Raw genomic sequence first — 17,176 nt, forward strand, 5'->3', positions numbered from 1 at the left:
ATTATTTCTTTTTATCACACTGGTAGCCTCAACGTTTGGGAAACATGACTGCATGCATTATTGTTTATAGTCTTATTTATGCCTAATAAAGATACTAAAATGCATGGCAGGTTATTGGCTTTCTTTGTAGTTCTATACTTAACAACTATGTATTTACTGTAGTGCGTGGGTAAAACAGCAAAATGTAATTAGTACAGGAAATGACTACACAACTACATTTAATGATATAGACCAATATATCTGGACTGGTATGGGATTCTGTGACGCTCTGCAAATTGTTTGATTCATTCCTGGTTCTACTTGTGACAAGGACAGGATTTTCAGAACAGACTCTACATGTCCTAGCAAAATCTCCTCTGCCAAGGTTTGCTCAATGACAAACAGGGGATTGATCTGGCCTTGAATGTCTCAAACTGCTCAACGGTGAAAATTAGATTATACATGTTAACAGTGCACTCCTCTTGTACAAATTAGGTTGTAAATAGCCACATAAGTATTTTAAAATGAGGTATCTATTGAGTTCACTGATCTGTTTCTTGTCGTTTTTTTTTTTAGTACATCTATTACCTTTCTCTTTTCAGTGTTTATTTATGTACAAAAATGAAACTGTGGACAAAAGCTATGCATACAAAAAATAGTCCAATATTTCTTTCCATTTATTCACATCTTTAGTTAAAAATCATTTTTACTTTTCACATATAGCAGGACTACCAAAAAAAGTTGCTTGAGAACCTTTTCTGTATTCTTGCCTCTTAGGTCCTTATGTGTCTGACTTTAATTTTTCTGTTTTGCATAGAGTGGGGAAAAGTTAGAACATCTGCAGGTTTGCATTAGTGTCTGTATCGCTGTCAGTGAGGTTTTTCTTAATTTTCTGTTTAGCACTGTAACACTTTTTTTAATAGGGAGAGGTTAAAACAGTTATGTCAATCTGGTGTTTATGGTCTGCATGCCATACCAATCTAAATGAATATTGGTTGGTATGGCTTGGTATGGGCTACTGAACACTGCTCCTAGACTGTGGCTCTTAATGTGCCCCTTAGCTGCTCTCTATTTTTCCTTATATAACTTTGCAACTAAATACTTCAGAAAATGTTTGTTGCAGTTTTACTATAATATTAAAGACTCATTGAACCCCCAGTTGAAATCAGCTAAATACATACGAGGTGCATCAAAGCAAAATATATTCAATGTCTTATAGCTTGTTTTCTTTCTAAAGCACTCACAGCCTGATTAGAAAAGCCTGGATCCTGCCAGCAGCTGCAAAGTGGGAAACTTGCTCTCTGTGGGGAAGCAGAAGTTTTATTGCAGAGGTCTGACATGACCCCTATAATTCTGTAATCAGAAAAGCTCATGCACCCTGCTGATTGGAGAGTTCTAGCTTAGACTCAGTTAGAAGCATGTTGGACCTTTTCAAATAGAGACTGCTTCCACAAAAAGCAAGGGTTCCACACTGCTTCGTGCTGGCAGGATACAGGTTGTTTGAAACAAAAAAACTGTATGACTTTACGCATTTTCTATTTTGATGCGTCTAGAATATATTTAGTGTTTTTAAACAGAAAATTGAATTGGACTTTAAAGTGGTTGTGAACCTCAGACATAAAATATGAATAAAGCATATCCCTCTATAATGGTGCGCATGAGTCACTTCTGACAAGTTTTCCTGACACCATGAGAAAAATGGTGATGGGGAGGGATCTCCAGCAGATTGACAGCCTCAGCTCTGTTCCTGTGTGCTGTTTGAGGGGGGGTCCCTCCCTTCCCCTCCCTTCCCCTCCAATCAGCTCTCAGACCCCTTCTCACTGAGCTCTGCCGAGTGTAACTTCAGCTCTTCTTCTTCCCTTTTTTTTTAACTCTCAGACAAGTTTATAAATTCAACACTGAATAGATGTAGAGAAGAGAAGACTGAACATAAACAGGTACAACTTATGTAGGAGGATTTTGTTTCATCTCTGTATCACCAGAGGATAGTGCATTCACTGGGTATATGTAAGGGTTTACAGTACAACCATTTTAAGTTCACAATTGCCATATTCTTTTTCTAGAATTTAGAAAGGTGCAGACCTCAGTAGACTTAACGGCCCCCTTAGTTCTCTCAATTAGCCCACTGTTTCATCTGAGTTTGACATTCCTGGGTTATATCCTATAATAGGCTGTGTCAGCAAGGGAGGAGAGTGCCAGGAAACCTTCAGATAGATTGTTACAACTTGGCTACAGAAGTAGGTAAGGCTAAAGAGTATTCTAATTTATAGATCTATTTAATAAGGTAAAGGAGAAACTTCATTGCAAAGGGCAGTTACCAAATACCAATCCATTAGATTTTGGTTTAATCCTGAAGAGATTGGTCTAAATAAAATAAAATCCATAAAATGATCATGCAGATTGGCTGGTATGTGCTACCACACACTGCTATTTTCCTTATTATTCACACTTTTAGTATGTAATTGGTTAAATATTTGAGTTGTTGAAGACATAAGTATCTTACGCATATTGTATGTAGTAGTTGCTGATTTCTATACATGAATTTGTTGACCATAAAACAAGCTAGAGTTTTCTCAGCCTTGTGAATTATTTTTTTTTCTGTCTTATTATAAAGCTAGCTTTCTGTGTTAACAGTAATCATTATCTTCCCAAACTTTGACTCCTTGGCTGAATAATTTACTTCAAAACATTTGTAAAGTGAAAAGGAAAAAGAGCTCCTAGGGAGGTCTGAATAGTTTCTAATTATCACAACAGATTTGCAGTAATTCTAAAAGTGTGATCCCACAGGCAGACATTTCCCACATGTGATATAACACTTACTGAGTGGGCCTGAATAAAAATGGGTGTAGAGATGTACTTGACATCACAGTCTTCATAGCAGCGTTCTGTCTTGGGGTTTACACTGTGCTTAACGTTGACTTTATTATTTCTCCTTCAGCTGCTCCAAATTTAAAAACCTTACAATTCAGAATCACTGGACAGTTCAGGCTATTTACGTTGGTACTATTGACATATCCTTAATATATAATATGCCAAGATTGCATATGTCAAAAAAAGATTATGCCTGCTGGGGGTCTCAAAAAGGATAAGTATACCACTATGCTTGCTAATGCATTCTTTACTATACAGAATAAAAAAAGCAATAAAGTGCATGTATGGCCAAAACCTTTTTTTTTTTTTTTTTTTTATTAGAACCCTTTTCAGGCCTTTACTTTTGCATCTACCTACTTGAAATATGATTTTCAGAAAAACAACAACCTTTTACACCCAAATAGAGGCAGGAGCTGTCAACAAGGATCTGTAGTCTCGACTTATGAGTGTAATCCTATGATTTATGATCAGAAGTCCTGATTTATAAAAATAAATGTACAGTGTGTGTGTGTGTGTGCGTGTGTGGTAACATGAAAATATATTTCTCAAGAGAGACCGATCCCCCTGAATAGCTGTACTGAGAAAAAATAGGCAAGCTTCCCTATGCTTATTTCCCCTCCTGTGAGTCACGGATTGCTCAAATATCACATTGGCTTGCTGATTAATACTTTCTGAGTGAATGACCTGGAACAACATGCAGATCAGAAGTTCTGACTCATATTGCATGCTACATTCTTGTTTCTGGTCAGTGACTGGGACATTTTTGGAGCCACTGGGTAAGATAGTGTTTTTAAAGGAAAACAGAAAGAGAGGCGCCTCTGAGTGTAGACTTTAAGATTGTTTAATGTAAAAGAATCGAAATAATGGGAGTAGTGATTCAATATAAGAAGGCAAGGAGTTGTTATTAAGTTTGAGTAAATAGATTGAAGGGTTACATGTTGCTGTATTTTAGGTGGAAAAGGGGTCATCATTTCATAATTGAGATGTACGTGTTTGATTCTCGGAATTTGTTCCAAGGATTCCAGGTGGAGGCATATTTGAATAGTGAGTCATGGGAGATGGCAATGAGCTCTTCCATCTCTGCCAGTTTGTTAATTTGCATGATCCAGTCTTTAAGGGAGGGGACCTGAGGGGAGCCCCAGTGTCTTGGTATACATAGCTTAGCTGCATTGACTAGGAACATACTTAAGGATTTGCAGTATTTTCTATTGGCGTGAGGTTGTAAATGGAATAGGTATGAGAGAGGTGAGTATGGTAGTGAAGTGAGCATTATTTCATGAATAATGTTATGTGTTTGTTTCCAAAATGCTTGGATAACCGGGCAGTTCCACCAAATGTGAAGCATACTCCCTTCATTTTCATGACAACGCCAACATTTGCTATCCATGTCCTTGTTCCAACGGTGAAGGAAAGAGGGTGTACGATACCATCGTGATAGAAGCTTAAAGTTATTCTCTTGGGTGGAGACATTGACGGACCCCTTGTGGACAGCATAAAAAATCCTCGTCCACTGGGCATCTGATACAGTGGTTTGTAGATCGGTTGACCATGCTTCACAAAAAAGGCTATCTCCTGGGATTGTGTTTTCCCAGAGGATAGAGTATAATTTCGATATTAGATGAGGTTTATGGTTCGGATCTAAACATAATTCTTCAAAAGATGATAATTTAATGGGTTTAATGATGTTTTTTAGGCTATGAAGCACAAAGTTTCTGATTTGGACATAATTCCAGAATGGGATCCCTGAAAAATGTGGGAGGGAAGTCAACTCCTCGTATGAGCGAATCTTCCCTTGTATAATCCTTGTGTGGTCATTGAAAGAGTTGTGGGCGAAGCGCAAGTTTGTATGACCTGGCGGGAATTGTGGGTTGTGTAAAATGGGTGAAAGGGGACCCGGGACAGAGGTGATATTCTGAGTTCTCCCCCCCCTCCCCTCATTCCTCACCTATACCCCTTCTCTACCCTTATCCTTCTCATTCCATGGGAGAGGTTGGTGCTGGGAACCAACCTTTCCCCTCTATCGCCTACAACTAACTTCTGCATAATTCAATTATATCATTCAAATAATTGAATTTATCTCTGAATTTGCAACTCTATTATGCTTTTCACTTAGCAACTTGATGAAACAAAAAATGCTTCCTCACCCGCACCTTCTGTTATGTTATGCATACTCATACAAAAATTTTCTAAATTCTGTTATTTGGAAGTGAAATTCTGTTATATGCACTCCTGTTTTTCTTCACTTACACCCTGAACACCGAGAATGTTGATCGGATTGTTCAACTGTTTGTATGATTTACTACCATATTCTTTGTATCAATAAATCGTTTTGGAAAAAAAAAAAAAGAATCAAACTCACATGGGTATGAGTAACACAAGCATTTCAGGTGAAACTGTTTACAGGTGAACTCGTAGTATCTTCCCTACTGCACATGCTCCGAAATGCGTCGCTGACTAGTGATGTCAGAGGTGAATGCTACGTTCCAGCATGCAGTCCACCCCTAGGTCCTGGCTTTTCCTCATCACAGACATCACCGGCGTTACCAGTGGCAAACCCAGCTCCAGCACAGATACACACAGCCCCTTCACCTCAGAACGTCTCTTGGGTGATACTTCACCTGAAAAGCTTGTGTTACACATACCCATATGAGTTTTATTCTTTTATTCTACATTAAATAATCTTACAGTCTACACTGAGAGGCTCCTCTCTTTCTGTTTTTCTTTTACATGTTTTGGGAAGCTGCTTCTACTCCCATCCTCTGAAGCCTAGCCCTGAAACAGTGGACTTGTTCTTTTTTGGCCAAAGCCATATGGACATTATTGAATACGGATTGCCATAATATCAGACTTTGGCCCTATTTTTGGACCTTTATGTATCATAACCAAACTATTTATATTTTTTAATCATTAGAGCTAGTGTTTTTAGAAGGAGGCTGTATTGGTAGCCTCCATAATTTAGTGACACCTACATTTATTTAATTCCATGTCTGAGAAGTAGTTGTATGAATTAAAAAATACCTACTTTCAAATAAAGATTTAAAACATATCAATTGTATTTATGGCAGCTGCATTTTATTCTGCAATGAGTATTCTAGCCAGTGTTTCAATATACTGTATTTCTTAAGGGCATTGTAACTTTCTACAGCAATTATCCTACCTATATCATAAAGGAAGCCCATACTGTAACCTTGATTTGTTGAACTCAAAAATGTACAGACAGTAGCCCTAAGGCAGTAGGTGTCACTTTTTTGTCTTATGGAGTAACCTCACATGATCAATTTTCTTGCTCTACTGTATATATCATCAGCTCAAACACTCAAACAATCTATTACTTTACCATATCTCTCTCTTGTTTCCTTTTTTAGAACACTATCTACCTATCTTTTAACATGCACATATCACATTTCCACACTGCTGGAACAGTTGAATATTACTTTATTCTTAGTCTTACCATTTTTCTTCAACAGCTTTTGCTTTAAAGCTATTACATTGTTTTTTTAATCTTTAATAATAAGCAGAAATATTGCTTCAGCATCTCAGATATTTATTAAGGGCTACTATACCCAAAATAAATATGTCTGAGTGGAGTCAGCAGTGATGAGTTGGGTTATTTGCCAGCTTCTATCTTACAGTGATGCAAGATCCCCCTAGTAATTTGTGTCTGAACATTTTGAGAAATCTATAACACTACCCACTGCAGAGAGGAAGTCTGTCATCTGATTTTGTAACAGTTGGGGCATGTGGACAGAATTTGGACTTTCGTAAACAAATCTCATCACTGTAACCTCTAAGTGATTTTAGGAATCTAGCATATGATTTGAATAGCCAGCAACCTCACAACACTGAAAAATTGGTTGAAGGGGAATTTGTTCCTAAAGCATTATGCAGCAATAAAAAAATTTTAAAATTTATTATAGAAGTCAAAGTCTCCAAAAGTGGTAGACTCCACATTGCAGCATCCAAAAAACCTCCCATATAGATCTCAAATCTTAGCACCTCCTCCCTGGATGCCAATGGTATGTCTTATACTAGCCAACCACATAATTAGCCGCGCCAGGGGAAGAGCACACGCTCATGCCAGCATACTGCCTAAGTTTTCCTCGTGGCTTCCCATTATCATTTAGATATCTTCCTTATATTTCGCAACTTGCCCTCCTTTTTGGGATCCTCGTGTTATAGGTCATGGAGGACTTATACACAACAAAATCACCACCCTTATGACAACACGACTATTACAAGATCAATTTGTTGCTGGCTTTCCTACTTCCCTCCCCCCCCTTCAGGTTTTTTCGCCTTCCCCTGACTGGTGCGCTTTTATTCAGTGCGGCAGATTCTCTGCACTGCGGCAGATTTTTTGCATGTGATTGCTCTCATCCAGAAACTTGACTAGCGAATTGTATCCCAATTGACCTTCGGACAAAGGGTTCTACCCGAAACACGTCAGTTCCAATTTTGGGAAACTTTCTTATGCCATCGCCTTATGTTTCCATAGCAACACATTTTTACCGCATGTATTTTCTTTTAATATTATATGTAATTTTGTATGTTATTTTCGACCTGGATGTTTAATAAATGTATATGTTTTTACATTTGTGCACACACTTTGATTATTGGATGGCCAACTGCCATTAAAGTCCTGCCCCTAGGGGAATTTTCCTTCAACCACATAATTAGGGGCCAGCGAAATAGTTTAAATCAATTACTATACTCATGTTTGGTGCCCCATATTTCGTTTCTACATGGAATGAGTTACATTGCTGGGAGTCCAGCTCTTGCAAGAATGTATGTGAAAAACTTCATCTTGGACATGTATTTTCCATTTGGCCATTGCTTAGATGCCAGGAGTCATCCCATGTGCATCAGCTAAAGAAGCAGTTTAAATGTGTAAATTATAGAAAATGCTACAACCTTTTCTTCAAAGAAAATGAAAATTGAAGATACTCTAATTTGTGAGTGTTTGGGTAAAGTTATTATCATTGTAGTCAGCTGTCATTTGGGACTAAAGTCCTGCATTAAACAGTTCATCCAGCACAGATATGAGTTTAGGATACTGATATTCAACACCCTTGTTGAATCAAGGAAACAAAAGAAAAGCAATGACACACGGGGTCAATTACAGCCATCAAAGTCTATATTTATTATTACATATATTTTATTTAATATTATGTAAACAGAAAATGACAATTATAATGAAATATAAAAAAAAAAAAAGATTCTTGAGCTTTAAAAGATAAAGGATCTTCAACATAAGTGAACCACAATACTACTGACAAACAACTGTTACTATTACTTTATAATATTACAAATATGAAGAGCTTTTTTATGTTATTTTATTATTTATGTTTTTATTCTTTGTTCTTTTTCTTTTATTTCCTTTTAATATATTTCATTTAATTTTCATTTCATATTTTAAAAAAAAATTAACTCCTTTAACTCTTTTAACAATTTAACTCTTCACACCTCATGCTTACCTTTTCAAATGTGCAATAAGTATATTGTTCACACAAAATATCCTCTGACTCCTCTGGTCCTGTAAGGAGCCATGCTTCAAGAAAGTGTCTCTTCTTGGACAGTATTCCTCACCTTTGATAGGTTTGAAGGTTCACTCGCAAAAGCTTACAAACTGGTCACAGGACCTGCCACTTGAGAAAGCTTGAAGTAGTATTTTTTAGGTCAATTAAATATAAACATGTGTTACATATAATGTAATTAAAGGGAAGCTTCAGGGGTATAGTGGTTTAGGCATCAGCATTCACAATAGGTCAGATTTCAAGAAACGTGGGTAAAAGTGCTGATTGGTTCTATTTAGTGCTTTTAACATCTTGTTGCTACCTGCACTGCGCAGAGAAAGCGTAAATATACAGTACCTCAACAAAAGGAATCTATATTGCCCCTGGGACTTTAATGAGTTGTGCCAAAATAATGTAATCAAACAAATAATAAAAAAATAAAGATTTTATTCTTCATAAAATGTAAAAATCCATCAAAGTAGACACTGTATGTGTCATAAAAACAAGTACATTATACAGGCACTACTGAGAGTAATTTATATGCAATATACATTCAGGTTGAAGCATTTATGAACTGGAGTCTTTATGTATTTCATGGAACAGTGTCCACTTCATCAGAAGACAACCATGGTACTTTTTCATTTGTGGAAATACCAGGTTATAAACAGAAATATATAATATAAAATTACAAACTTCATGTATAATTCACCTCCTGAATGGCAATACTCACAAATAAATAACTGTGCATAAATCAATGCACACAACAGTCCCAGGAAGGTGAAAAAGTCATGGGTCACCTTAGCATGAGGGAGAAACCAAAAGGGGGTTGGGTCTGTCTGGGAGATGATAGGAGGACAGCCAGGGGACCAGGGCACAGCAAAGGGCTGCAAAGGTGAAAACCTGGGGGGCAAAGCTTAAATATATCTTGTAAGCACGAGAAAATCTTTCCTATTACATTTTTCTACCAAACAAGTGCAATAAATGCTTCATGAAATACTTTTCCACTCAGGCGTTTGACTCTGTGGGTTTACTTTATGTGTGCATTGGGTTTTTTAGTGTAACTGATTTAAATGCAGGTGGGTCCATTTTACTTTTATTGACAGTGATTTACAAGGTGTTTTGAAAAAAAGTTTTGCCAGGAGAATGTACTGTTTTATATAGTCGTTTTTTTTGTACCAACTTTGTGACATGAAATAAAAATGTCAAACAAAATGAAAGGTTGATATATCTTTGATGGCGATATATTAAGTGGAGAAATATATAGCCCTCCTGGTTTTCATCTATCTTCTTTCCTTGGATGGATAGCTTAGAAGAAAACCTGAATCTACAATGTATGTGGAAAAGGCAGGTTTTACAATGACTTACTAGTAAAAGAAGAACACAATAGTTAATATGAGTTGCTATAAATCTATTTAAAAACTTAAAATTGTCAGTCTTTTATCATATGCCATAATATGTCAGTGACTTACTAAAATAGGTGTTTGTATGTAACAAATCCTAATGAGTAGATCGTTCTTCATTTGAGGATCTATAGATGGAGACATACAAATAATTTCTTTATGATCCTGTGGCTAACTGTGCATCCAGAATTGTCGTTTTGTGGAATAAATACAACCCGAAACTCTACAAAGCCATTTATCCAACTTGCACAGTTTGACAGTTGAAATCAATTTGGATATATGGCTCTATTTTTTGCTTTATATTAGAGGCTGTGGGTGCAGTGTTTGCCAATATTAAGAATTTCTACACCTCTTCTCACTAACCTTTCAAATGAGTAGTAAATCATATTTTATTTGCAGTAATTCTTGATATGTAAAGGCCTTATTTTTGTTTAAATAGAGCCACACCTCATAGTCAGATTAAGCACTTTTGATCCACATGCCCAGAGGACTGGTGTTAACACGGCAGCCAAATACAGAAGTTTTATCTGGATGAGATGTGTTTGATTGTTGGATCCAATCCAGATTTTGAATAAAACTCCACTGTAGGAGCCACATCAACTATGTGTACAAACCTTGATAATACAACTGTACTATCAGGTAGGGATCGACCGATTATCGGCAATGCAGATATATCGGGGGCCGATATGCACTTTCCCCGATATATCGGAGTCGGCCCCTGAGGTTACCGATGTTGCCGATATTTCAGGAAAGTGCTTGTACCTGAGTGATGCCTGCAGCTAGAGGCATCACCCCGGTACTGGAGTCCATAGCCGACAGTCGTCTGTCTTGTAATGACAACAGAAGCCGCTCGGCTGTCATTACAAGGAGCGGGAGGGATGTCTCCCCCCTCCCACCCCCTTCCGTGGCTCACCCGGTCTTCCATCCTACCTGCACGGCCGCCGAAGAGAAGACCGGATCAAAGCCGCATTCGGCTCTGATCGTGTCTCCATGTAAAAAACCCGGGTACTCGGCAAATTCAAAAAAATGCGAGCATTCAAAACAGCCAAACTTGGCGTTTTGAATGCTTTTAAGTGCAGAGGAGGGGTTTACGGTATTTTAGACCCCCAGATCCCTCCACCAGAGTACCTGTGAAAAAAAATAAATAAAATAAAAATGTTTTTAAATGTCTGAAAATATCAGCCAATACCGATATCCGATGACCAAAATATCGGTATCGGCACTAAAAAAATGATATATCGGTTGATCACTACTATCAAGACACCTCTTCTTTAGCTAGGACTGTGGATTTCCAGGGGTAGTGCTCAATCACCCACATTTTGTTCTTTTGCTGCTGACAATCAGTAACAAATTCTTATACATAACAAGCACAATAACTGTGCAGACAGCCGACCTGCCTACCAATCCCACATAGTTTGATCTTTATCTCTCTTCCCTATACATATGCGAGCACATACACACACACACACACACACCCTATGATTTTCATTGGTGGAGAAGTATATTGAGTAGTTATTCATTTTGAGTCTATTCGCTTTGCATACTACCACTAGCAAAGAATGGAAACAGCCTGTCCTGTTTTTTTTTTCTTTTTTGATGGGTAGGTGGGGGTTATTTTTAATTGTGGTGATGCAGAGTGGGCAAATGCAGAGTGAACACAGTGCCAATTTTAACCTCTCAGCCCTCAAATACAACAGGGTATGAGGGTGTGCAGCATAACACAACTGGCCAAAGGAAGCACAAAGGATAAACTGGTACTCTATGTACTATGACATTTTTTTTCCACAATTCAATAACATATTGTCATACACATATCCTTGGCCCACAAATCACCATGTTAGTGCTCCAAAATATTTCACATTGAGCAAACTTTATTTTTAATATGTGGTTAACTTTATATCTTTGACCTAAATAAGAATATCAAGGCTGACCTTTAGTTTCTGGTGCATACCCAGAATGTTAACAATGCAATGAAATATTAATGTTCATGTAAAAATGTACAGTTTTGCATGTTCCATTTTTTTTCTTCTTACAAGGGACCTTGAAAAGAAAAATAGCATTTTAGCAATATAACCCACAGTGCAAACTCAGTTTTGTAAATGAGGTAAAATGTGTGAAACGTCACCTATGTAATTCAAAGAGACATGAAAGTGGAAGTTCAGCTGCTAATGAATCTTCCGGGCTCACATATCCTTTTTTTTTTGTCTTCATTTCTGATGATGAAGATGCATACATAGTTTTATTATTTATAAAAGTTTTATTAATAATAAAAAATCTTTGAACCAGAGTTAAACAAATGTTAAGGTGTTAAGTGTGGGCTTTTTGATCAAATTTAGTCTGCAACACAAATAAATTTAAAAAAGCAAACAGAATTTCCAACTTGTATTTACTGCAGAGACTTACAAGATAAAGAGACATGTTTTCTGCAGTTCTTGTAACCAACAGAGTGAGCAAAATTTACAGTTTAAATTTCCTTCAAAGTTTGTTGAAAATTGGAGACCATGAGCACTAGTAGTTGGAACATTGGAAGAGGGGTGTGCCAGAGAGCTGAAGAACAGGGTCACTACAATCTGTGTGAGCTCAATGGTTCAACTCTCTAGTGTGCTTAAAATTATATTATATTAAGAAATGCAGAAATTTTAATTGAGTTTACATTTTTTTTGGGAAGCAATGGACTTTAAATGGTTCCTAAGCGTTGTAAATTCTCCTTTTAACTATTCTGGACCTGTTCTTCTGCCAAAAATGGTCCCTTTAATAAAAATATAAAGAGTACTAAATGAAATAAACTAAAAGGACCAAATTCACAAAAAAAAACACACCATCTAAATCAAAGGAAAAAGATAGATTTTTTTTTTTCTCTGAAACTGAAAAAAGCAAAAATGCACCTGTAGCAAAATTTGTAATTTTTCAAGAATCACTTCACTCATCACATGTAACAAGAATCCTTATCCTTCTGTGTATACTCCTGACTGGGGGACTGCATGGGGGACTGCCATGGTAGCTTTGATATATAGAAGACAGCATGATTACAATAGCAAGCAATATCTGGTAACAGGGGGTGGCCCAAATTGACATGAAAGGGCATTGTTCTTTTACCTATCATGTGCTGTAATTACACCCTTTAAGTTATTAAAAAGCCAATATTTTTATCTTAATGCATTCCTTGCATTAAAGTAAACATGTTCCACCTCACTAAATACTTATATGAGTCCTATCTCAATCCAGCACTGTGCAAATCTGTAGTGGTGCTGGTTCCTCTAGTCACAGGACACAGAGGTAGCAGTGGGAGACATTAGCTTCTGTTGCTGTCAATCAAACCCTTTGAAGAGGGAGCAGGGGGCAGGGCAGAGCAGCGCTGTGTGTGTTTATGGACGTACTTAGTTAGGTTCAGGGGTGAGCCCATGATTTGCAATGGGGGCAGACACAGAAGCGCTGGCAGGGGACCACAGAAGAGGAGGTTCATGGCCGCTCTGAGTAACACCATTGCACAGAACAGGTAAGTATACCCTGTTTATTATTTTAATTTGAAGGCTTCCTCCACACAGGATGTAATGTGCATACAGTGGATTCCAATGCCAAGAATCAGCCTGCACAAAGAAATGACAGGCTGAGAAGAGCTGTCTGTCTGCATCCAGGGTCATCCATCTATCCATAACCACAAGTAACTGCTGGTTGCATGGATGCATGCAAACAGTAAAGGCTCCTCTTATTGTGTCAATACTTTGTGCAGGCTGAGTGGCTGCAACTGTTCGCATATACCTGTGTATATTCCCACAGAAATCCTCTATATGTACATAATGGCCTGTGAAAAGGAGGGCTAATTCTGTGCAATGTTTTTTCTTTGCTTTTTTCATTGCAAGTACTAATCAAAACAATGCTTCAAAATTGCTATTTTTGCAATATTGGCAGAATGATCATTCAAGTTGGCATTCAACCCAAATTGTTTTAAAACTGTGCTGCTTATTTTAATTGGATTAACTGAATTTGCTGCATGTGCAGCATTTTAGGTATTGTTCATCTTTTTACTGTTTTTTTTTTTTGGTAGTGTTTGTGTGGTAATTATGCATATATTATCTACATTCCAATCTATTTCGCTATACTGATAATTACTGCAAATAAAGGAGAATACTTCCTTAATCATTAATTTTGTATTCAAGAGCTATTTGCTTCTAGCATATTCATTGAAAAGTTGTTTTGCCTTTTTTCACCTTTGATGTAATAAGCTTTAAGATTTGTTGAAATGTATTGAATAAACAAGTCTTGACAAAATGATATTAATCTAGATAACACAGAAGTTGATCTAAGTGTGACAGATAAACCTGCATCTTTGGCAAGTGTTTCCTGGCTTGTGTTATATGTAGAGTATCTACATATTTCTCATCTTTATTAGAGAATTTATATAAAACCAAAGCAATATGTGGGTTACTTTATATAAATAGCAAGCACCAATGATCCAGCTCACTGATGAGAAGCAGGTTCACTGATTAATTTTGGATGGTTATAATGTAATCTTTTATAAAATGTGTTACAATACTGCATTAATGCAAATTCTTCTTTTTCACGGCTAATTGCGAGCTGGAGAGTTTTAAAACTGGTATTGGATGACGACTGATTGAATATCGGGAGCTGACCATATTAACAAAGCTTATTTTGCCTATCATCTTCGATGTATGGCAATTTTTTCTGGTTAGTGAGACCTTTTGGGAGTGGTAATCATGAGCACAACATAGTGGATGACATTTTGTGGAAGATTTGTGAACACCAGTGGTGGTACTTTCTACACAATTTAAAGGTGGTGGACTATATTATTCTAGAACTGATTTGATCTTTCTTAAATTTGTTCACACTTGTTTCATTTTCTTTGTATATGTAATAATTCAGCACATTATCTGTCATTGTACATTCATGTGTATAGCACCACCTATGTTCTGTAAATTTAGGTTGTTTCAGACACGGTTTGGAGTTTGGATTTCATTTAAAGGGACAGCAACACTAGAATTGGTATACTCTTACATATAGGTATTGTCACAAAGTTTATTTAGTTTTTGGCTTTGCAGTTTTTATTTCTCTTGGGCAAGGTGTAATTCTATTGTATATTTGTATTGCCTACTTTTCCTCAAAATTTGTATTAAAAATGTAGGTATCTTTGTGGTCTTTAGAGTAGTTATTAGTAGGTATAAATAATTTATTAAAGAATCAAGGGCTCAATTCACTAAGTTTTAGCTCTTGTGTTATTTATCATTTGTTATATTCAGCCATGTGACTGTTATACATAGCAGTCATCGGCTCTCGTTACTGAAAACAATAATTATTACAGAAAATAACATCTGTTATAGCCTAGTAAATTAAGTCAATAAAACCACAGAGCAATTCATAAAAAAGAACTATAGTGTGCATATTTGTACCGGGTAATATTTCTAAACAAATACAAAATGTTTAGTTATTCTAAGTAGACCAATTTTGCTTCACACAATTCTATTCAGTAATTCTACAAAATAATTCTGCAGTAGCTGCTCTCTAGCCAAAAATGTGAAACTACTGTAGTGTACTGCGTGCAGTATGGGCACCCGAGACATGAGTCCTTTGGAAGGTATAGCTGTTCTTAAAAGGGAGTCCACACGCACTGTTGGGTTTTCCCCTTGGAAAAGTTGTTGTGACAATGAAATGTATTGAGGTGGAGCTAGACAGTGTTGACTGGAGGATTGTTAGTGCGGGAGTGCAGGAATGCTTACAATATATAGAAGACGCACCTTAAGATTTGAGTGTTGAAACTGGACTTGAGAGCCTTGTTTATGAGCTTATGAGCTTATGCACTATTGTGGAAGATGTGAGTATATCTGTTTGCAACAATAAAGGGTTAGCTTTTAGCATTATTATGCTATGTGAGTTTTGTTACCTATGGTAGTGATTGACTCTCCTGAGGTAAAAAGCAGCTATCTACACAAGGAGCAGGGGCCATCTAATGCTGATTGAGCAAGTAGTCCTCTTGAGAAAGACAGGTACCAGGTACCAGCTTCCAGGTTTTTTTGTCAAAGCTTAATTGAACAAGCTGAAGTTAGAAGTAGATTAGCTACTATGCACGACTGTGTCAGATTTTGCACTCTCCGGTTTTAGTAAATCAACCCTATTTTGTGTGTGTGTGTGGGGGGGGGGGGGGGTCGATTTGCAGTGCTGGCTGCCTGGAGAAGTCTTTTATTTAACTTTATTATTTTACTTTTTAACCTATTATTACTGGGACTTCGATAACACTCAGGTGTGTACAGAATTGACACAAGCTGCTATTTAAGAATTTATTTTTTTGGTTGTTATTCATTAAATTCACTGTATTGTGGTTTTGTGCATAGTGGGAGTTTATGCAAGTATTTTTAGTGCTGTACTTTCTAAGATGATAGATTTACTCCATTGGTTGTACATGCTTGAATTATTTTAAGTATTGTAGCTTTTTCACTTTTAGTTTATCACTAGTATTATTGTTTGGGGCTAAAGCCCCAATTTTATTACAAAATATAATACGTACAAACAATGTTGCAGTGCTATAAGTATGTATAAAAGTGATGCAATCAATGAGATCAAAAGACTACCTGAAACAAAAGTGACTGGTGCTTTATTGGTGAATAAGTGCTCAATAAGTAGATCCACACTGCATTATTAAACCCACACAGTGCTAAAGCACAATAATTAAAAACTCACATTGACAAGTTCCTGTCTTGGCACCCTGTACACCCTCAAACTCCTGGCAAGGAGCACCACTTAATCCACCTCACACTGGGTACGAGCATGCATTCCCCTGAGCAGAAGGGACATCTTCAAGAAGCTGTCAACTTGCCAGGAGTTTGCAAGTATACCATTTGCCAAGACAGGCACGTCATGATGTAAGTTTTTATTATTGTACTTTTTAATGTTTAATAAATAATACTACATTATGGAAAATGCCCCTCTGATTTTTTTGTAAGTCTTGGTTGGACGTGGTGGAGAGTTATTGATTAACCATGGGGATAAAGGAGCCACAAGCAGGAGTGAAGTAGAGTGGATCTCTGGTACCCTATGCGCATATGGTGACAGTGTGCGTATCAAGTGTGTGCACATATAGGGAAGTGTCAATTTTGGAGCACATTAGTCTTCGTTTGGAACTTTATGGACATTTATGAAGGGAATTGTTTTGATGGAAAATAGAACTGTGTGGATTTGATCATTTAGTGTTAACCTACAAACTGAGCACTTATTCACAAATAGAGTGCTAGTCGCTTTATTTTTAGATATCCTTTTGATCTCATTGATTGCATCACTTTTGTATGTAGTGTGACAGTGAAAGGCCCTGTCACTGTGAAAATATGAAACAGAATTCACATTTTGGTTAAATGCAACATTCCAGACTAATGTTTCTGGGCAGAGGAAGCTGTGTATTTGGCTTTCTCT

General features: G+C 36.9%; 1 protein-coding gene across 1 annotated transcript in view; it reads left to right on the forward strand.

The window, feature by feature from the left end:
• The window catches only part of DMD (dystrophin), a 3,625,631-nt gene that overhangs the window by 2,910,653 nt on the left and 697,802 nt on the right, over positions 1 to 17,176 (forward strand). The gene's annotated exons all lie outside the window — the stretch shown is intronic.

Source organism: Pelophylax lessonae (assembly GCF_965119305.1).
Source record: "Pelophylax lessonae genome assembly, chromosome: 2".
Classification (NCBI taxonomy): domain Eukaryota; kingdom Metazoa; phylum Chordata; class Amphibia; order Anura; family Ranidae; genus Pelophylax; species Pelophylax lessonae.